Source organism: Hipposideros armiger, unplaced genomic scaffold (assembly GCF_001890085.2).
Source record: "Hipposideros armiger isolate ML-2016 unplaced genomic scaffold, ASM189008v1 scaffold_96, whole genome shotgun sequence".
Classification (NCBI taxonomy): Eukaryota; Metazoa; Chordata; class Mammalia; order Chiroptera; family Hipposideridae; genus Hipposideros; species Hipposideros armiger.
Genome location: NW_017731446.1, coordinates 2968020 through 2990748, shown reverse-complemented (window position 1 = coordinate 2990748; position 22729 = coordinate 2968020). Strand labels below are relative to the sequence as shown.

Genomic DNA, 22729 nt, shown 5'->3' with positions numbered 1-22729 from the left:
ACGGGGGAGGCTGGCAGGGGGGTGTGTTGGGGGAGGCGTCGCCTGGACGGGGCGGCGCGGGCTGGGGCTGCCCTGTCCGGAGGGAGTGGAGAGCCGGGGAATCGGTCCCGGAGGAGGGCGCCTGGGCAGCGCCAGCGTGAGGGGCTCGGCTTGGGGGCGCGGCCTGGACTCGGGGACGCCCCAGCTCGGGGTGCGGCCGGGGGCGCGGGCTGGGGGGCGTGAGGTGCTTCCGGCCGCCCTCAGACGTAGGCCTCCGGGCAGCTGCGGGCGCCCGGGAGCTGCCCCGAGGTGGGAGCCGAGCGGTAATTACCGGGGAGGCGCGGCCGGCGAAGGAGGAGGGCGGGGAAGTGGGGCTGGCCCAAGGGGGAGGGGGCTGCCTGTTTCCTGGGCTCACGAGCCTCTGCGAGTTTGGAAAAGGCTCCTTGATCGGGAGGAAACAAGCCGCGGTGGGACTCGAGTGGCCGCCGCACGGGGTGTTTGGGAGGGGCTCGGGGCTGGACACCTGTACTCGCCCCAACTCGCTGCGGCGGTGACATGAATCGAGAGACGGCGTGGCTGACGGTGAATTCAGGCAGGATGTAGTGGCTTCCTGTGAGCAGGTCTCAAAACAGTCATCTAGCCAGCACTTAACCCACTTAATTCATTTCCTTCTCATGCATTTAATTGTTACTGTTGTGAGCGAGCCATACTTAATACAAAATTTTTGCTTAGAGGCTCAGAGCATTACTGTAGACAGACCATTTGAGTTCAGTCATTTGGACATTTATTTTTTGGGGAAAAAAATGACTGGCGTCAGACTGCCGGTTTTTCACAGTAATTTATTCAGAGGAAACACTTTTTTTTGCTATTTGTAAGATAACATCAGTAAAACTTCTCTTTGCTTTCGTCAAAAAAATTAGTTTTATTTTTATTCAGTATCCTCAGACTGGAAACGTGCTTCTTGTTTCATGTAAATAAGCTTGTTATGAGGAGTAGTTTTTACTTTGATGAAAATTGAACTGTATTAAAATGGCTAACAATGCTCTGTTTTACACAGGATGTAAAATGTTCTTCTTCCTGAATTGTGATATTATTAATTGATCTTGAATTCCCCCATTTTCCTCTTTTCAAGCCCCCCCCCCTTTCAGGTATTTGGTATTTTATTAAACCTCAAAAGCAGACATATGTTTTTTTCCCCACATTCTTTATTCCCAGAAGTAGTCCTGGAGCGCTTAAAAGAGTACAGTTCTTAAAATCTGGGAAATTACACCAGAGAAGTAGATCTTGTCTATGTCTAAGTTACCAACATTGAAGTTACTTTCTAGGGTATTAAAATATTTTCAGAATTCAGATTACATCTTATACTTAATATTTGCATATATCTAATTCGATATTTGGGAAAACTATAAATGGGCCAGAGTTTCCCCCTTGATCTAATTTTCCAAATTTTTACAACTTTACCTTTTAAGTGTCACTTGATGCTAGGCATTGTCGATTGGAGCCTCACTGATTTACATAGCTGCAGGTTATACCATGGAATTAAGCATACACACGTCTTGGAATTGAGAGTTGGGGTTGGGCTGTTTAGCTGCCCTGCACTTTCACCTGTTCATGGCACAGATACCACAGTAAGAGATATTACTGTGCGTGAACCTGCCCCACTAGTCAGGTTCACTAGTGAGTGAGAGCAGCCCCACTAGTCAGACTTGGAGATTAATCATCCACTTGCTGGGAATGACATTACTACGTTAACCATAGTGGAAGTATTACATCTGTTACCTCAGTCAGTTTCTTGCTTTTTGAATTGCTCAGCTTATAACTCAGATCATGGAGTGTCAGTTTCACAGAAAAATGTATTAGGATACTTATATACAGAACTTCTCTCCACCTCCATCTCCATTTGCTCTCCTTTTAGCTCCTGTCATCCAAAGTTGGTTGACCTTCAGAACCCTGTGAAGAGACGCTGTTTTCTCTTTTCCTGAAACTGACATATGGGTTTTGCATGCTGGGGGCTGGGGGCTGGAGGAGTCGTTAGCAGGTGCTAAAGTCACAGAAATGGGGGTTGATGGTGATTCTGACACTGACGATATTAAGCAGCTTGGTGGTGGGGATATTCATGTCAGCTTTCCTTTTCACCATACTGGGAGACCTTGGAGGAAAGCCTGATAATGCCCACTAGCCTGCAGATGTGCTGGCAGATTCCACACTGCTGATTGAGAGTCTCTGATCTGGAGAATTAGAGATTCATAAGGCTGCTTTTTATTAAGCCTGCTCTTGTCCAGTTAAATCAAATTGTAAAATGTTGCCGAAAGAGACCGCACCACCTCACGCATGGGTTTACCTGCTCATGGGAGACCAGATTGAAAAGGGAGCCAAATCTAAGGATTTGTGTGAATATTGAGATATGTAGTACAGTGTGAGAACAGGGACCCTGATATGTCCCAGAACTTATTTGGTCTCCCTGATACCTTCACATGAAGAATAACCTAGGGTTATTTGGCAAAGTAGGATCTATGGGGTATGCTTGAGTTTACCTGCTTGGTCAGGTTAGTCACCTAGGTTTGAATCTTCACTTAATTGCCAACTTTAGTTAACCTTTGTGTGACTCTGTGTTCTCATATGTAAAATGGAGATAGTAAAATAATCTATCTCACAGGATTGATTTGAGGATTAAATAAATCCTCTTCTCTGATCATTTCTTCCCCTCCAGAAGCTGGGTCATACATGGACCATCTCTTAGGAAGGAGTAAAATAGGAGATAAAAACTAATCTTTATTTGATATTCTTGTCCAACATGTACTGGCATTATCTGGTGTGCAAAGCTGATTAAAATCAGAAGACCTGTGTTCTGTTTCATATATTGTGAATTATTATTCATGTGATGACTTCAGGCAGCTCAGTTACCTTTGAGCTTATCTTCCTCATCTTTAAAATGGGAATATGCTTCATCATGTACACGTTGTTCCCTCTGCCTGGGAGTAACTTTCTCCTTTCTTCCATCCCATATTTATGTCAGAGAACTCCTACTCATCCTTCAAAAGCCTGCTTCTTGTGATCTCCTGACCAAAGCCTCCTTTGGGACACCACCACCGCCATGCCCCTGGGGAGAAGGTGTTAGGCCTTTGTACTACTGGGGAATCACAATTCCTTGTCCATTTCCTTATTATTACATTTAATAAAGTTCATTTATTTCCCTGGTTAGACTGTGAGTTCTTCCAAGGTAGAATTCATTCTTGTTCATTTTTTCCTTGTTTATCCCTAGTGTCAGCATGGTGCCTAAAACAGAATAGGCCTTTAGAAAATGCCCTACCTCTTACTATGTTACCCTGAGGAGGATTTGAGATACAAGATATGAAACTTTTGTAAATTTTACTGCTAAACAAACAAGAGATGGTATTATTAAGAGAAAACTACATGGGTCTCTGGCAGGAAGTTACTTTTAAAGTTACAGAGCCAGCTGAACTTAGGTTTGAACTGTTGCCAAAATTGCCTCATTAGGAAAAGGATGACATTTTTCTAAATGCTTCAATTGCTTATTGTTAGGGGATTTGACTATTGTTACCTAACTGTATGTATTCCATGAATATTGTTACTAATTGGTCTTTAGCTTGGAAAAGAAAAAAATGTCATAATCACACCTTACACACTAAATGTTCTTATTTGTCATGGCAGGTTTGAATTTTTTGATCAAGTATAAATCAAAACATTTTATTGACCTTGAAATATAATTGAGGGAGAAATTTAAAAGTATTCATGCTAAGAATTCATTATCAGATATTTGAAATGAGATAAGTTATTTAATAAATTGAGGGAAAGATTAAAAAAGGTTTTGTTCATGCTAAGAATTCATTATTGTCAGAAATTTGAAATGAAATGATGAGTTATTTAGGATGGAGGAAGAATCCATCTTTCAGATGGATAGAAATGAGAGAAAAGGTTCTTTGTAAAAGTTCACAGAGCAGTCTGCTAATCATTTGCTCTGAGGAAGACAGGAGGTAAACCTCAATGAGTGCATAGAGTATTTTTTTTTTTTAACTTAGAGCTCTGAATAGACTCTTAAGAGACTGTGAAACTAATGTAGCTGAAATAAAACTCGTTTTATCCTTTAATCTAGATGCTAATCCTATTTCCTTGTTAATGTGCTTTATGAAATTATTTGACAATAATATCAGCTTGCATGTTTTATCTACTAATGAAGTTCTATGCTCTTTTGAGAGCTGCTAAGTTTTGTTGTATAGTCATCGATTAATGCAAATTTAGTAACTTTATGTATGTTAAGAAATTTCTGGGCCGGCCGAGTGGCGCAATGGTTAAGACCTGGCTTGGGATGCCAGAGGGCCCCGGTTCGGATCCCACATATGAGGGCCGGTGACACTGCCCTCCACAGCTAAGATGCTGAACAACAGCTCGAACTGGAGCTGGGCTGCCATGAGTTGCCGGCGATGGCGTAGGCTGCAGCCCCTGTGGCAGTGGGTTGCCATGGACTACTGTATGTAGTTAGCAGCCAGCGTGAGCGGCCAGCAGCCGCAGTGAGCGGCTGTCCAGAAGCCGGCGACTGACCTGCCTCGCCCGGGAAGAGCGCAATGATGGTGCCAACTTGGGCCAGTGAAGCGACATCCTCCACAACTAGACTGAAGAACAAAAGGACAGCAACTTGTCTGTTCCCCTTCCCCCAATTCCCCAACACTGTTCCCATCCCCCCAATTCCCCAATAAAAATCTTTAAAAAAAAGAAAAAAAGAAATTTCTATCACATAGCTTTAGTTTTGTATGTCATTTTAGTCATCAAAAACCCCTAGCTAAAATAATATACTTTATACAGTTGTACCAATACACATGCAAATATCAGTGAATAATACTGGGTTGTTGGGAAAGTCATGACGTATTTTTTTCTATGTTTTTCATTGCAAAAATGCGTCATAACTTTTCCGACAACCCAATAATTGACAAATTTGTTACTAAGAGCTTGGTTCTAAGAATATCATTAATGACTGAAGGACTTTGGAAAAATTCTTTAACTTTTCCAAGCTCTATTTTCTTACTTGTAAGATGAGAGGTTTGGATGGTCTTGAACATCCTTTCTAGTACTCTGATTTTTGCTTTTAAACTTGAACCATTCGGTTTAAGACTGTATGTACATCAGATCCTTTTACTTTAATGCTTAAATGTATTTAATATACCTATTGTGCATAAGATGCACTATTTTAAGAATATCTAAGATTTATTAGATTAGATTGTTTGAATCCTAAATTTTTTTTCCTCTGTACGTTAATTGATTCAACAGTACATAATATATGTGTATATCTGTATGATAGGACACTAGCCCACTGGACTGTGAATTGGGTCTAAGCTGTGAATAGGATGAAGTTCCTTACTAGTTTATCCTAAAGTGTATACTAAGCAATAGTTGCTTTCAGATACCTGTATTCTTAGAGAATTATAGAAGTTTAGAGCTGGAAGGTAGAGAACATACCTTGTTCTGTCCTCTCATTTTACAAATGAAGAAGTTAACCCTCAGAGAGTTCAGGTGTCACACAGTTAATGGCCTGTTGGGCACCAGTCTGCTAGTATTATCAAAGTTTTTTCTAAAATGCCACTTAGGCTGAATTCATTAGTACTAGTGCTGCAAATGTACTTCATTTAATATATGAAGATTCCACTGCCTATCTAGTGACATATCCAGTAGTAATAGGTTTTCATTGTGCCATCTACACACACTCATCAGTTTCTTTTTAATAACTTTGTGAAGTGGTTAGGATTAGTGATGAGACTAAGGTTGTGACCTAAGTGAAGATTGAGCCTGGGTGCTTCCCTATTTGTGTCATGCCCTAACTCAGCTGTTTTCAGTCCTGACTGCCCATCAGTGTTGCCTGTGAACTTAAAAAAATTCTAATACCCAGGATTTACTCCAGACCTACTGAATCATAATTTCTGGGGTGGTACCTGGACATCTGTAGGTTTAAAGTGTTCATCAGAGGGTGATAATGGGCAGCCAGGATGGTGAGCTGCTGCTTTTGATAGTTGAACAGACTAGCCACAAACTACCTGAATGGTAGCAACCTGCTTTGCATAACCATTTAAAGGGGACCAGTAGAAAGTTTGGTGTGATCACAGGGAAGTTTTAATTTGTTTGATTATTTTTGAGAAGACTTATTTATTTGATTATGTAATACAAACACCTGACATAAAATTCAAAAGATAAAAAAGGGTATACATTGAAAAGTAAGTTTTCTTATTTCTGTTGTTGCCTAGCCATTTCCTCTCCAGAAGCAAGCATACCAGTTTTTTGTGTATCCTTACAGAGATTATTTAGATACTTACAAATATAAATGTGGAGTATTAATGTCTCTCTCATCAGCTTACAAATAATAGTAAAATATACACAAATAATAGCAAAATATACTTAACAACAGTAGTTTGAAGATTTTTCATATCCATAATAAATAGGAAATTGCCTTGTTTTTAACAGCTGCATAATATTCCATCATCTGGATATATAATACCACCATTTATTTAACCAGTTCCCTATTGATGTTCATTTAAGTTGTTTCTGTTCTTTGCTATTACAAACATTACTGTAATAAATAACCTTGTAGGTATGTCATTTTTAATATGAGTGCATGTATCTATTAGTAGGCTAAATTTCTAGATGTTAAATTGATGAATTGAATTGTAGGTACATTTTTATTTTGGAAAGACAATACCAAATTGCTTTTCATAGAAACTAGAACAATTTATGCTCCTTCCAGCAATGTATGAATGCCTATTTATTTATACCCACATAGTGTGTATTTTAAAACTTCTTGATCTTTACTGGTCTGTAAGATGAAAAGAAACGTTTAATTTGTAGTTTTAATTTACACTTCTAAATGAGGTCAAGGATCTCTTCATATTTTTAAGAGCCATTTTTATTACGTTTGTTTGGGTGAACTTGTCTGTTTCATTTGTCCTTTTTTCTACTGGATTATCAGTCTTACTGATTTGTGGGTATGCTTTATTCAGTAAGGAAGATAGCTATTTTTTTTAGTGGAAAGATTTTTTAAAAATTTAAATCCTTTGGCTGATGCTTGCATTTATTCTTGAGAAGTTGATTGTGAGAACCAATGAGGGCAGTCAGTTGTTGATCTCATCTTACATAATTTCTGATATTAGAATAGAGCTGGAGAAAGAACTGTTTGAGGAAAGGTCAGTGACAACTTATAAACAGGAGTTAAAAGACCAACAATAGTTTGGAAGAAGATATTTACAACAAATCCTACAGCACTTATTCTGTGCCAGGCACTGTTTTAAAATACTTTAACTGTATTAATTAATTTAATCCTCACAGTAACTATAAGTACATTACAGATGAGGAAACCGAGGCACAGAATAGCTAAAGTAAGTAAGTTGACCGAGATCAGGTAGCTAGTGAGTGGTGGAGCTGTCACTGGGCAGACTGGCTCTAGAGTCCATCTTGTTTCTCTTAACCTTCTATGCTGTACTGTACTGCCTGCCTATTTGTTAGTGTCCAAAATATATAAAAGGTTTATAGAAATTAAAAAAAGGGAAAGGCCATTAGAAAAATAGAGAATATGAATACACGTTTCATAGAAAAGGGGATACAAAAGGCCAGTAAACATACGAAAATACTGGTAATTTTTAACAAAAATGAATCAGGAAAATAAAAATTTTAAAAAGTCATCAGTTTGTGAAAACAGAAAACTGTTAATTTCAGTATTTTGTGAGGGTTTAGGGAAAAGTTACTTTCCTCACTGTTAAATTGGTAAAGCAATGTTGGAGAGCATTTTGACAGTATCTGTTAAAAATTTAAATGTGTATACCTATGCATTTCTACTTCTACATACCTACCCTATAGAAAAACTTGTACAGTTGCAGAAGAGGCATATACAAAGATGTTTAATGTTGTTTTATTGGTAAAACAAGACAATTAGAGACAACTGAAGTGTCCATCAGTAGTAAAATGGCTAAATAGTATGTTCATAACATGTTCTATAGCAGCTAAAAAGAATGAGGTGTATCTATAATATGAAAGGAAAGAACTTAAAGATGATTATTGAGTAAAAAGCAAGTTGTTAGAGTGATATGTGTCGTACATATATATTTTATCTTTTCTACATATATATGGGAAAATGCACAGAAAGAGATTTTAAAAGGTGTGCATTGGTTACCGCAGTGATGAACAAAGGGAAGTAGCCTTACTTATAATGGTTTAATTTTCTACCGAGTATTTGTGTATTAGCTATGTTATTAAAAACAACCATTTGTGTAAACAAATTTGATACAATATTAATCTTAAGTGTGAGAGCCTTTCTACTGTTAAAGACTATCCTATCTGCAGAAATAAGGGCAACTAAATGTTAGGCTTGATAACATTTGAGTGCACATAGAAATAAAGTCAACTTTTCTGTCAAGTTTTTGGGTGATTTTTTGTTTCCTATACGTTGCCTGTTTTCACTATATGATTGTGTTAGAAAAGTTGACTAAAAAAAATCCAGTGTTTTGTTTCAGAGGAATGTAATAAAAAGAATAATTTTGATCCTTTAAAATATAATGTGTGAGTGGTGCAGAGCCTCTTAATTTTGAGTTTGGACAATTTTATATAAAATTTTCTTAGGATAGGGGAAAGTGAACTAAATTTATTATTGATTTACTCTTTTCTAGATACTATGTTAGGCTATTTTGCAAATGGTTTTATATAATCCAATTTCATGAGAAGATTGTTGTTATTCCTCTTTTAGTGGAGAAGAAGCAGATAGAAAAGTTAGTTATTTGTACAGAGTTTAAAGAAAGTCTTTAAGTTACCAAAGTCCATACCTTTTCTCTAGCAAGTTGCCTATCAGATGATATATTGGAAAGAACTGCTGAATACATTTCTGTTGTCAAGAAATTAATAATTATCCCTAAGTTGGTTATGGTTGAATGTAATAGATATTCAGTAAAATTAAAATGTTGGAATGCTATTGCAGTATATCTTTAGTATTGTTTTGGAGATTCACAAAAAAATGTTTCTCTTCTGTGTTCATGTGGGTTTGTCTGTGCTTGTGAATGGCTCTCCTAGAAAACACACACACACACACACACACACACACACACAACCTATACCTGCATGTGTATGGTGTGCAACTTCTTTATATCGAGGTGCAACTTTTTCTTTTTGAAAAGCTCTAGATCATAATGAGTCCCATTTTGGGTCATTGGATGCCGTTACCAGAAATAGCAGCCATATTCCATAAATGACCCATCCATGTAGCCCTTAGTTCTGCTGCAACCTGGCTTTTGGCCTTCTGTTTGCTTGCCCCACTGGGCTCTCATGGTCAGCTTAGCAGTCTTGCTAAGCTTTATGTAGCTGTCGGAACCACTGGCCTATCCTAGGAGAGATGCCTACCATATGTGTTTCAGAGTTTGGTTTGCTACTTGAGAAGGGGGCTGTAGGAAGCTTAGGGTCAGCACACGTTCAAAACTGAAACCGGAAGCGGGCAAGGCAAACCACAGGAAGATCCTGCCTGCATCTTGGTGACGTATCTCTATAACCCATGGACGCTTCTTGGCAATACCTTGTGAAACTTGCTTTTTCATGTAGAGTAGTTTCCTAATTTCTTGTTCTGTACTGAGCTTCAGTCAAAGGTGATTAATATGACAGCAATATAGATAACTATGATAATTATTATGCACATGACTTGTGTAAAACAACTGGGCCCTAATTATGTCCTATAGATTTTCCCAGTGAGGAGTTGCATTTTACCTAGTGGGACATTTTTGAGGAGTTGCTGTGGAATTGATGCTTTAACCTTGACTTCATGCCTTGTCAAGAATTGTACTTATTGTTGAGGTTTTATAGCCACAAAAACAGTTCTTTGCTCACTGAGTTTGGGCTAACCACCTAAATTATGCTGGATTCCTGGATTCCTTTGCTCACTCAAGTGCTTGCTCAGTGGTGTGACCTCATTTTTAAGGCACCTTGATTGCATGTTAACCTTATTTCCGTAGCGGAGTAGGAGTGCAGTGTTAGTGAAACTTTATTATTCCCTAGTTCTTTAACCTCCAGGTTCCAGTTTAATATATATCATAGTGCCTATTCTTAGGCAGAACCAGATTCTGATAGGAATTATGTAATCTGTTGATTTTTTAAAGATACCAGTTGCATGGGATTATAAAATCTCGGATTATATTTTTTAAAGATAATTTATCATTTACTGGAAGTGAGAAAAATTGCTTGACAATCCAGTTATCTGTTCACATTAATTTGTGCATTGGAAAACGCTCCTTACTAGCAGATATTCCAGCAGTCACCATATGCCTAGTGGTACCATTTCTTGTTCTCTGCCTGAAGAATATCATAAACGTGTACCTTTTCATTGGTGCTTTCAAGGTGACAAGTAAGGAGGGAAGTAGCAGCTACATAACTTTTTTCTCTTCAGTGGTTCTTATCTTCCCCCCCTCCCCCCCTTTTTTTTGCTACCATACACCTGGGGTAATCTGACATAGTCTGAAGAATGAATGTAAGACTCTTTGGAAAGTCATGTGTGATTATGGCAGTTCTCTTCCTTACTCCATTGAAAACTGTAAAGATAAATGAACAAGAGAGAGTTTTTATTTCGTGTAAGATTTCTTTATCCTAGACAAAATATTTATTATATTAGTTATATAGAAATTGATTGAATGATAAATGATAATATAGCATATTGAAAGCAAAGTTTTGTGCTGCTTTTCTAGTAACCACCTAACCTCTCTGAGCCTCAGCTTCCTCTTCAATAAAATGGGAATAGTTTTTATAATCTTACAAAGTGGTTGTGAAAAGATTAAATGACACTGTACACCACCAGGCACATTGTGCTCAGTTAAGGGTGGACTGTAGCATAAGTAGTAGTGATATTTGGTAAAGTATAGTTTCATAGTTTTTTTGTTTTGTTTTTTCTTAAAGATTTTATTGGGGAATTGGGGGAGGGGAACAGACAAGTTGCTGTCCTTTTGTACTTCAGTCTAGTTGTGGAGGACATCACTTCACTGGCCCACATTGTTATTATCATTGCCTCTGTTATTATCATTGTCTCTGTTATTATCACTGCTCTTCCCAGGTGATGCAGTTGCTCCCTGGCCATTGGACGGCCGCTTAACGGCGGCTCATGACACCTCACGCTGGCTGCTGGCCACTCACAGTAGCTGCCGGCCACTCACGGTAGCTTAAGGCAGCCCAACGCAGCCCCACTACAGCCTACGTCGTCGCCAGCAACTCATGGCAGCCCAACTCCAGGTCGAGCTGTTGTTCACCATCTTAGCTGTAGAGGGCGCAGCATCACTGGCCCTCATGTGGGATCCGAACCACAACCCTGCTGCTCAGAGCTTGCGCTCCGAAGCCAACTCTTAACCAAACGAGCCACTCGGCCGACCCTAGTTTTTTTTTTTTAATTGAACAATTTAATACAAATCTATATCTAGTTCTTGTATTGTTCATCAGATTAAACTGGAATACGTAGCAATATCTTAAAACATTTGAGATCATTGTTACCATGTGCTTTTTAAATTTCAATGTTGTGTCAGAATTTTAAAGCTGTGGGGAACCAAGAAGATTAACTAGTTAAGGGGTTGCAAACTCCAGTCTACAGAGACCAGGCATAATAAGGTCAATTCAGGTAGGGATTTAGTAAGAGGTACCTGTCTGCAGTTTCTACTCAGAACCGTGTTGCCAGGTCTTTGATTCTTAAAGAGAAACCAGACATAATGTACCTATTTATTAGTAACTTTCCCAGTTCTAGAGGTTGGCTACATTTTGTTTAATTTAATATTTTGCAGGCCAAACAAAATAAATCTCTAGCTGGCTGACCCCCAATTTGCATCCTCTAAAACAGTTCAAACCCCTCACTTTAGAGATGTGTGTGGAACCTGAGGTATGGAAAGGCCAGGTGTTTTTCCATCTATTTCCCATAATAGAAATATATTACTTGTGAAATAAGAATCTCATTTTTTAAAAATAAGCGAGCTCCTCTGGTGTATCGAAATGTTAAATTATAGATTATCTTTGGTCAGGACCTAATGGCTTGGGTAGAAGGAATTGTGTACAGATGGTACAATTTTTAGGAATCTCTAACCAAGGAAGGGCACTACTAGTTACTGTTTACTGAGTGCTTACTCTGTTCTAGGCATTGTGGTAAATGCTTTACCTCAGTTAATGGTCACAGCAACCCTGAAACATTAGTTACCTCTCTTTATGCAGCAGGTTGAGACTAAAGACATCCAGATTATCAAGTACAAAGCTTACATTGAAACTCCAGTCTCTTGTCTCCAAAATGAATTTGTTTAACTTGTGATATTATATTAATACTGTATGTGTTCAGAATTATGTGCCCCTTTTATCTTATTGCAAAAATTAAACTATAAGAAAATTTGAAAGACCTTATCTTAATATTATACTGGATTGTCTTATTTATGTATGATTAAATGGCATAACAGCGTTTACTTTTACTCTAAATTTGTCAACACCAAGACTATTACATTTTAAGTGTACATTTGCTTCATTCTTCTTTTCCAGTCCATTTGTGTGTGTGTGTGTGTATGTGTGTGTGTGTGTGTGTGTGTGTGTGTGTATGTATGTAAGTGATAAAGTTTGCATGTTTTTATATCTTTTCCCCATCTTAAGTTCCAATTCTCTGTTTAGGTTGATATTCTTGTTATTAGAACATCATATCCTGAGTCACTCAGGCAAAATTATTCTATCTCTGTAGTATCTCTTACATTTTTCTTTTCTCCCATTTCATTACCTTAGCCATTTAGCCATTAGTGTAGTTTTCCTAAAGCATAGTTCTGACCACATAGAAACGTTTAGTGACCCTTGTTGCCTGTAAAGTTAAAACGCCTTAGCTTGACGTTTCAGGTTCTGTTTGATTCCACCCTTCCTTTACAATCATCCCTTCTGTTCCCCTTTCAGCTCCCTTTGCTTTAGTCAGGTTGTACTATTCACTGCCTCCTTGAAGGAATTCCTCCTGTTTCCACCTCCAGAACTTGTTCACATTGTGCCTTACTCCTGGAATGTTATCCCTCCACCCTCAGTTTCTGTATTTTAAAAAAATAATAATTGGAAGGTGTTATTGTGAAGATTAAGTAAGGTATATGAAGTTCTTAAAAAACATCTGCTATGTGTAGTGTATCTGTTAAGTTTTTCAGTAAATGGTAGCTATTGTTAGGATTTAGCTGTCCTCCCACGCCAAATAATCTTTGTCTTAGGGTCATCTTGTCCAAGACCCTGGCCCTTTGCAGTTTTCTTGGGGTTTAATCCAGTCCCACTGGGGTCCCTGTTGGCCCTTATCCCTGTACATAATTTATCCTTTGAAGAGACTTGGGCCTGCAGGACCTTTTAGGACAATTTCAGAAAGGAACAGCTGTCTGTTCCTCTCAGCAGTATTGTATTCAGAAAGACAGAGAGAGTGGAATGGAAAGACTAGCTTTGGAGTTTAATCTCTGTCAAATCACCTTACCGGATATGTAACTGAAATTTTTTCCTTTAATTTATAAAAAGGAACAGTAATACTTACCTCACAAGGTTGTTGTATAGATCAAAGGAGATATTTGAGAAAATGTTTAGCATTGTCTTGGAGCATCCAACTATTTGATAAATATCTTATCTTCCTTTCTTACTTACCCTACCTAATAGTGTCCTCCGCTGAAACACACAGAAACACACATACAAACCTATAGCTATAAATGCATGCACACAGTCCCCCCAAAATATACACATAAGCACATACGTGTGTGCATACTCACATGCATGTCCAGAAGCACATATACCAGAATCTGTACCCAGTTGCATGATACTTGGAATTCTAGTCCCAGGTAAAATTGACATGGTAGGATGTGGATTTACTATTTAGTGGCCTTTACATAGAATCATTGATCTTGTACACAAAGTTGACTAGCTTTCCATTTGTTAGTCTTAAGTTCTCAATTTTGATTCCCAGTAGTGTTTATCTTCTTGGTTTAAACTGTTTGCTTTTGACAATGACTAAAGGATACGATTTCCTAGAAGATACTTTTCTCCCCTCTTCAGGTATTTATGCAGAAGTTACCTTCTCAGGGGAGCCTTCCTTGGCTTCCTCTCCCTCTGCCGCCTCATGTGGTGCTCATTCCTGCAGGACCTCACGTTTATTAGTAACTCATTCACCTTATTTGTTGTCTGTCTATATTAGCTCAATAAAGATACAGTTTTATTATTTTTCTCAGTGTTGTATCCCTAGCATCTTATTAGGCACTCAGTAAATATTTGAATGTGTGAATTTGTGGATTGGTTTATTTTAACATGATATTTCTATATTAACACTATAAAGATTCTTATACTTAGTGCTTTTGGTAACTGCATACAGGAGAATTTTTTTTAAGCTTTTGAGCAGTTGACATAGATCAGCTTACATCAACTGAAAAAAAAGAAGCTTATATACAATTTTAAAATTTGAGATGTGATATTAGAACTATATTTGCCCATGCTGAAGTTATACACACACACTTACACACTTATTCAGTAGATATTTCATTATCTATTATAAGCTAAAGATGGTACTAAGAATTGGTCTTGTCCCTTTAGAAGTTTATAGTTTAGTGAAGAGACATATAGCAGTCTTCTTTGCTGGTTATTTCTCTCTTCTAACTCAAAATGAAGAGCTCTGAGATTCAATCTTCAAATCTCTTTTCTCTCCATATTTCTCCTTGTGATCTTGTATAGTCTTACGGTTTTATAGATATTATGTAGTTCCTGGTGATTCTCATATGTTATCTCCATCCAGGACTTCTTTGCCCTCTTGACATCTGCACTTGGATATTTAATAGGCATCTCAGACTTAATATGCCCAGTACAAAGTTTTGATCCCCTTCTCCCCAGTGAGGCTTCTCCCTCTGGAAATGGCATCTCTATTCGTCCAGCTGCTTAGGGTGAAACTCGAAGAAGTCTTCCTTGACCCCTCTTTCTCTCACACCCATATGCAAAATATCAAAACTCCTGTTGGCTCTGTCTTCAGTATATATGCCCAATTGACCACTTCTCTCCATGCCAAGACTTCCCCCCACCCCAGCTTATCTCTACTCAAGGCTATTACAATAGCCTCATGTTAGTCTCCCGCTTCCACCCTTTCCCTTCTGCAGTGAGTTTTCTAAAACAGAAGTTAGATCGTGCCATTCTTGTCTAAATCTTTCAGTAGCTTCCCATCTCACTCAAAAAAGCCTAAGACTTTCCAGTGGTCTACAAGACCTATTTAACCTGCTTTCTTCCTACCCTTACTCCATCTCGTTACCATTTCCTCCCTGTTTCCACTTTGCTTATTGTTTTAAGCCATATTGGTCTCCTTGCTATTACTTCAATGTCCAAACTATTCTGTGTCAGGGCCTTTGCATATTTTGTTCTTTCTGCCTATCCATCCCATTCCCCAGAAATCCCATGGTTCATTATTGACTTCCTTCAGGTATGTGCTCAAATATCTTCTTTTTTTTTTTTTTTTTTTAAAGATTTTTATTGAGGAATTGGGATGGGAACAGTGCTGGGGAATTGGGGGAAGGGGAACAGACAAGTTGCTGTCGTTTTGTTCTTCAGTCTAGTTGCGAAGGACGTTGCTTCACTGGCCCAAGTTGGCACCATCATTGCACTCTTCCTGGGCAAGACACATCAGTCGCCGGCTTCTGGACGGCCTCTCACTGAGGCTGCTGGCCGCTCATGCTGGCTGCTGCCTACATACGGTAGCCCATGGCCTACGTCGTCACCGGCGACTCACAGCAGCCCAGCTCCAGGTTGAGCTGTTGTTCAGCATCTTATCTGTAGAGGGCAGTGTCACTGGCCCTCATATGTGGGATCCGAACCGGGGCCCTCTGGCGTCCCAAGCCAGTTCCCAACCAACGCGCCACTCGGCCGGCCCTCAAATATCTTAATAGATAGGTTTTCCCTGGTTCCCTATACAGAATAACGTTACTCTTTTCCCTCTGTCTACCTGTGGCCCTGGCTCTCCCTGACTCTCTAACCTTACTTTGTTTCTTCCATGGCAATAAATATTATATACCTATGTAAGAGTTGATGATGTTTGTCTCCCCTGTCTAGATTGTACAGTAGTTCCGTGTAGACAGAGACTTATTGTTATTCATTGTTATATCTCCAGCGTTTAGAAAAGTGCCTGGCATGTTACAGGCACTTAATAAATATTTGTTGAATTAAATGAAACAAGTGCAATCCAGTATGATCATTATAGTAGAAGTACATAGAAGATGCGTTAGGAAATGGAGGAAAGAGTGTCATGACTACCTAGAAATTGAGGGAAGACTTGACAAAGATGCCCTTAAACAGAGCTCTTTTGGGGGGGAAAAAACCGGAAGAGATTCCATACAAACAGCATTGCAGATGTCCAAAGGACACAGTATGTTCAAGGAGCCATATGTACAGTTCTGCTTCAGCATAACTTGTGGGGGTAAAGATTACACAAGTAGATGAGACCAAACATGTAGTAGATGGTGTCAGACCATGATGAGTTCTTATGCCAGACTAAGGAGTTTTAGATTTTATCCTGTAAGGGAGGCAATATGGAGCCATTGAAGGTTTTTTAGTGAGGTGTGATAACATATGTTTATATATTAAAAAGGTAACTGGCAACAATGTGAAGGATAGGGATCCAAGCTAAACACAGCATTTTATTTAAGCCATATATGATGTTGCAAGCTATGTGTGATGCAGAGAAGCAGTTACTATCACATGAATGGGCAAAAGGCTATTTCATTTTATGGTTGGACGGAAACCACTGATGTGTAGTGTGAAGGTGTTCTTGGCACATTTGCAGTACATCTATGAGGGAGGAGAAATGTCCTGTGGGGGGATTAGTTTATTCAACCCTAAAAATCCATGCGTTAGGAGAGATTTTTAAAAAACTTTAGTTAACAATTACATTGTAAGTCATAATGTAAACTGGAAAAGTTTTTAAGGAGTACCAGTTATGAAATCAACAAGAAAAGGTGTTGTTACAGAATAAAAGACGTTGTGCTTGAAGACCAGCCTTCTTTCTTGATAGAGGAACAGTTTTATCAATCATATGCCTCCTGATCTTGAGTCACTGTTGAAGGAAATAGTGACAGTTGTAAATATAATCAGATCTATACTATGTTCTGTAGGGCCAATATATCTGTTTTTGTAGGGCCAAATACCTTCCTTTGCATATTACAGTACCCTGGTATGCACAGAATTCTTTAAGTGAGAGATAAGCTAAAAACATTTCTTCCTTTCATTCAAATGCAAGTAAAAACCATTTACAGTATTTCAGTTGTCTTGCTCAAGTGTCATATCTCAGCAATATACTGAATGTCTTGAATACTTTAATCTTATTACTTTAGGGTCAAAACATGATGTGTAAATTTAAGGATAAGATGGGGGGTATCCAAAATGGTGTACATGGTTTGAATGTTGAGAATTTGGCACTCCCAAATTCATGAAAATGTGATCCTGTATTATTGAGCATTTTTAAAAACCACATCTAAATGCTATAGTAGGAAATGAAGATGTGTTTGCCAAAGGCAAATCCAACAATACAGAGAATTAAGATCCCTTTGTCTCCATTTCCCAAGTTGAAGCGTTCACCTTTGGAGTATGCTGTCCTATTCAGTGAAGCACTGTTAATGGAACAATAAAAGTAGTATTCAGTGAGATACTGCTTTGTCATTCCCGAGTCCATGTTTGTTCCAGATAGCCACATCTAGCTGAAAGACTCTGATGACCAGTACCGGGGGATGGGGTTTTCTAATTTGTTGGAAATAAAGGATAGGAAAGGAAACCAGTCAGGATTAGGTTACAGAGTAATTTCTAGCTAGTTGAAGCAGAAAGAGATTTAGTGTAAGATTTTAAGTGGCTTCTATAATTGTTGGAAAGACTGAAGAAACAGACTGTGTTGTACTCTCAAGAATGACATTCAGAAGCCACATTGCAACTGGACCACTCAGAGAGTTACTGTCTCTTTTATGATCGGAAAGGTGCCTGCAGAACTGGGAAGCTGTAACTTAACTGCTTGGCTTAGAACCTTGCCACCTCTGCTATGATCAGGAATCTGCCACTTAGGAAATAGCCGTCTGCACAGAACCATCTTCATAAGTAAGCTGTTGTTACTGCGATGGCTCTAGAGCCAAGCCATGGCTGCCACAACCTGTGTGACAGAAGGTGCCTTGTACCCTTCTTGATACCTGTGAAACCTGTGACTGGATACAAGGACCTCTGCAAACACTGCTGAAGAAAACTTGGACATCTCCATGCCAGTACTTGCTAGTAGAAGCAGCCTGAATGCAACCTCCCTTCTCTTCTGCCTTCCCAATTTCTAGTGAGTGCACCTGATTGGTGGAACTTAATTCACATCCAGAACCCTAACTGCAAGAGAGGCTGGGAAATGTCATTTTTAGCTTTCTAGTCTCTGCAGTACAGAAAGTCATACACCAAAGGACATTGAAATGGATGATGAATATTGATCTACCATATGTACCATAGATATAGACCCTGATTCTCCTTAAGGCTAGCCATCATCAAATAGGCTATGGATAAACTGAGAAATAATGTTGGGAAACTTACAAGTATTTTTTCTGCATTTTTATTGTTTTATAGTGACACACACTTATGGTACCTTTCCATTGATTTTTCCCATTTTAATTTTTAAGAATTGTTTATTGAGTTTTTCATAGGTGCTTCTTAAAAAATACCTAAAATTGGTGCTTCATCTATGTGATGAATTTAGTGGTATGTAGATGCCAAAAGTTTCCTCACATTTGAAATATAGGTAGTAGATGAAAAGCCTGAAAGAGGGAGTAAAAGAAAAAACATTAGCCTGGATTACCTAAACGGAAGCTAGGTCAGTGCTATCAAATACTGTGAAGCATGGTTAAATAAGGTGAGCACTGAAAAGCAATCATCTGATTTGGTAGCACTTAATATTACTAGTGTTCTTGCAAACTGATGGTTGCTCTATGGGAAGGGAGTTGCGGGAATGGGTGAGAAAGGTGAATGGATTAGGAAGTGCAAATTGTAGTCACAAAATAGTCACAGGGATGTGAAATACGGTACGGGTAATGTAATCAATAATGTTGTAAAGCCCAGGGTGTCGGATGGGTACTGGGCTTATTGGGGGGATCACCTCATAAATTATATAAATGCCTCAGCACTGTGCTGTACACCTGAAACTAATATAAAATAATGTTGAATGTCAACTATAAATAAATATATATATTTTCACGGGATGTAAATTACAGCATAGGGAATATAGTCAATGGTATTGTAATAGCTATGTACGGTGTCATACGGGTAGTAGACTTAGTGGAGTTATCACTTTGCGAGGGGTGTACATGTCTAATCATTATGTTGTTTCATACACCTGAAACTAATAAAGAAAATATTATTAGTGTTCTTGAAGGTTCTAATAAAGAAATAGAATCAGAAGCCAAATTGCAGGTTTGGGCTGTGAATAGGAGGGAAAGGATTGGAGTGGAGATTATAGAATACGTTTTTAAGAAGCTTGCCTTTTGAGGAGCAGCAATTGTTTTGTTTTTGTTTTTTGGTCCAGTGCAGTTGCTTATTTATAGATCATAATTAACTAGAACTAGTAAGACCCAAAGCACATATCACATGCAATGTAAGTACAGTCTTCCAAATTTCCTCACTTTTGTCTTTTTGTGTAGTTTGATGTGAAGAGATTATTAAAATAATCTCTGCTTAGAGATACAATGGGTACAACATTACATTTATCCTGTAATCATTAGTTCTGATTTTTTTTTATATAAAGTGGCAGTTAATATTTTTATGTTGTTTAAAAGGTGCCAATTAATAGCTACTGTAGTTTGGAGTTGCAGTTTAATGTCTTGATAGCTGACTTAACATATTTGTATGATTGATTGGTGAGCTAAACAGTGATGAATTAGATGAATTCACTTCCAGTGTAATTCATTTGAACAGTAGTTAGTGACAGATATTCAAAGAGTACAGATAATAACTGCTTTTATAGGAAGTACTGTTGAGTGCATTTTATATATTACATAAAGCTTGAATTTTTACTTATTCTAAGTGAATATCTGATAATGTCAAGTTCATTGGATGCTACAGAGAAAATAATCCCCATTGTCTCCCTCTTAAAAAGGTGGGTGGTAGGCTATGTGTACCTTTATATAATGTAGTTTTCTTATAAAACTGCGCTTATGGGAATGAAACAGGAACATATTCAAGGGTAGTGATTTAGTGTTCCAAATTCTCTCGATAGATGTGGAACATGTTTTTACTATGATTTAATTCCAAATGTTTTTACATTCCAGGTTCTGTAGAGTAAGCTAGTTGGATTTTTTTTTGTTTTGTTAAAAAACAAAACCCTCTGGAGTATTCAGAGGGGAGATGTCAACTAAAAAGGAGAGACTTAAAGGAGAAGAAGGTTGAAAATAATGAAAACAGAATTGCTGAGCAGTGTCCTGGAGTGAGAGGAGGGGAATGGGTAGAGAGAGCACAGGTAGATGGATTAACTACAGATGAGCTTTTGATAAGGACATCTAGTCTTTTGAGGAAGAGGAGAATGCATGGCTACAAATTCAAATATATATCCTTTTTTCTGTTAAGAAACAGGCTTACTTGTAAAAGCCCAACCCATATGATGCAATTTGGGGGTCATTTGTAAAATTAGATTCCTTGATTCTGACTTGAGATCAACATAAATATTTTTTCATATTCCATTCAAGTAGTAACTTGTTGTCCCCCCCCCCCTAATTTCTCAGTAACAAGCTTAATAACAATGAGTATCTTACTGGTGCCTTTCCATTGATTTTCTCATTTTAATTTTTAAAAATTATTTGTTTATTGAGTTTTTCATAGGTGCTTCTTAGGTGTCTGATAAACTTTAAAAAAATATATTGGTTAAATGGCCTTTCACTATAAAGTTGATAAGCAATAAGAGACTTAAGTTTATCCAGTCCAGACTTTCATCAGGGAAGCTGTGCTTCAGTGATTTGTCCGAAGTCATTTAGCCATTTAGTAGCTGAGGTTAGACCAGGAGCATTGGTTTCATGATTGCTAGGGCCATGCTCTTTCCCTTATGCCAACCAACTACCTTGCTTTCCTAATTTAATCCACTGGTGTCTGATTTCAGCACCTACACTTTTGTATATCCTTGTGGCCCATGAGCATCTCACAAGAACTTCAAAACTAGACTTACTTGGTTTCTTTAATATTCATTCAACAAATATTTCTCAAGTGTCTACTGTATAGCAGTCACTATTTTAGATCTTGGACATCAGAAAGTTCTCAGGCCTCAAGAATGAGGGAACCAGAAAATAAACACAAATAAATATTAACAGAGTTTCAGATAGTTATAAATGCTACCATGAAAAGAAACAGAGAAATAGAATGTGGTAACAAGATAATCTACTTTAGATAGAATAGTCAGGGAAGGTTTCACTGAGGAAGTGACATTTGAGCTGAGACCTGAATGATAAGAAGAGCCAGCCATTCTTGGCAGAGGCCCTAAGCTTGAACAAGCTTGGCATGGTTGATGAATGGAAAGAAGGTGAACACTGAGGAGAGTGAGAGGAGAAGAGGTAGGTCAGAGAGGAGAGGACAGTTCAGTAGGGCTGTGAATACCACAAAAGTGAGAATTTAGAAACAGGCTTGTATCTTAATAATCTCAAGTTCCATCCATGTTGTTGCAAATGGCATTTCATCTTTTCTCACCGCAGAATAGTATTCCAATGTGTATATATACCACATCTTCTTTATCCAGTCATTTATCAAAGGACACTTTGGTTGTTTCCATGTCTTGGCCACCGTAAATAAAGCTGCAGTGAACATCAGAACTCATATATCTTTACAGATAAATGCAAAATAAGTCAGACAGAAAAAGTAGAGAACCATATGATTCACTGATATGTGGTATATGAAATTGAAAGCAACAAAGGAACAAGACAAACAAATGAAGAAACAAAAACTCATAGACACAGACAATAGCTTAGTGGTTACCAGAGGATAACCAGAGGGTAACCAGAGGCGGGGGTGTGGTAGATGAGGGTCAAAGGGGTCAAATATATGGTGATGGAAGGAGAACTGACTCTGGGTGGGGAGCGCAGAATGTGATATATAGATGATGTATTACAGAATTGTACACCCGACACCTATGTAATTTTACTAACAATTGTCCCCTCAATAAACTTTAATTCAAATGGGGAGAAAAAGAAATGGGATTATATTCTAAGTGAAATGGAATGGTATTGGAGCTGGGGAGTGATTAACCTGAATGATGTGTTTAAAACATCCTACTGCTTGATGGAGAGTGGATTGTAGGGTGCTAGCAATGAAAGCAGTTGAGAAATGGTTGGATTTGGGATTTATTTTGGAGGTCTGCTGGATTTATTTATGGACTGGATGTGGGTGGGAGGTTTGGGGAGGATGGTGAAAAAAAGAGGAAGATGGTGATAGACTGGGGGAAGAGCATGTTTTGTTTTTGTTTTTTTAAGATTTTTATTGGGGAATTGGGGGATGGGAACAGTGCTGGGAAATTGGGGGAAGGAGAACAGACAAGTTGCTGTCCTTTTGTTCTTCAGTCTAGTTGTGGAGGACGTTGCTTAACTGGCCCAAGTTGGCACCATCATTGCAGTCTTCCTGGGCAAGGCAGATCAGTCTCCAGCTTCTGGACGGCCGCTCACAGCGGCTGCTGGCCGCTCACGCTGGCTGCTGGCTACACACGGTAGCCCATGGCAACCCACTGCCACAGGGGCTGCAGCCTATGCCGTCGCCA

The 22729-nt window shown here is 38.5% G+C and overlaps 1 protein-coding gene across 3 annotated transcripts in view; it reads left to right on the top strand.

The window, feature by feature from the left end:
- RASA2 (RAS p21 protein activator 2) overlaps positions 1-22729 on the top strand; it is a 103657-nt gene that overhangs the window by 440 nt on the left and 80488 nt on the right. The gene's annotated exons all lie outside the window — the stretch shown is intronic.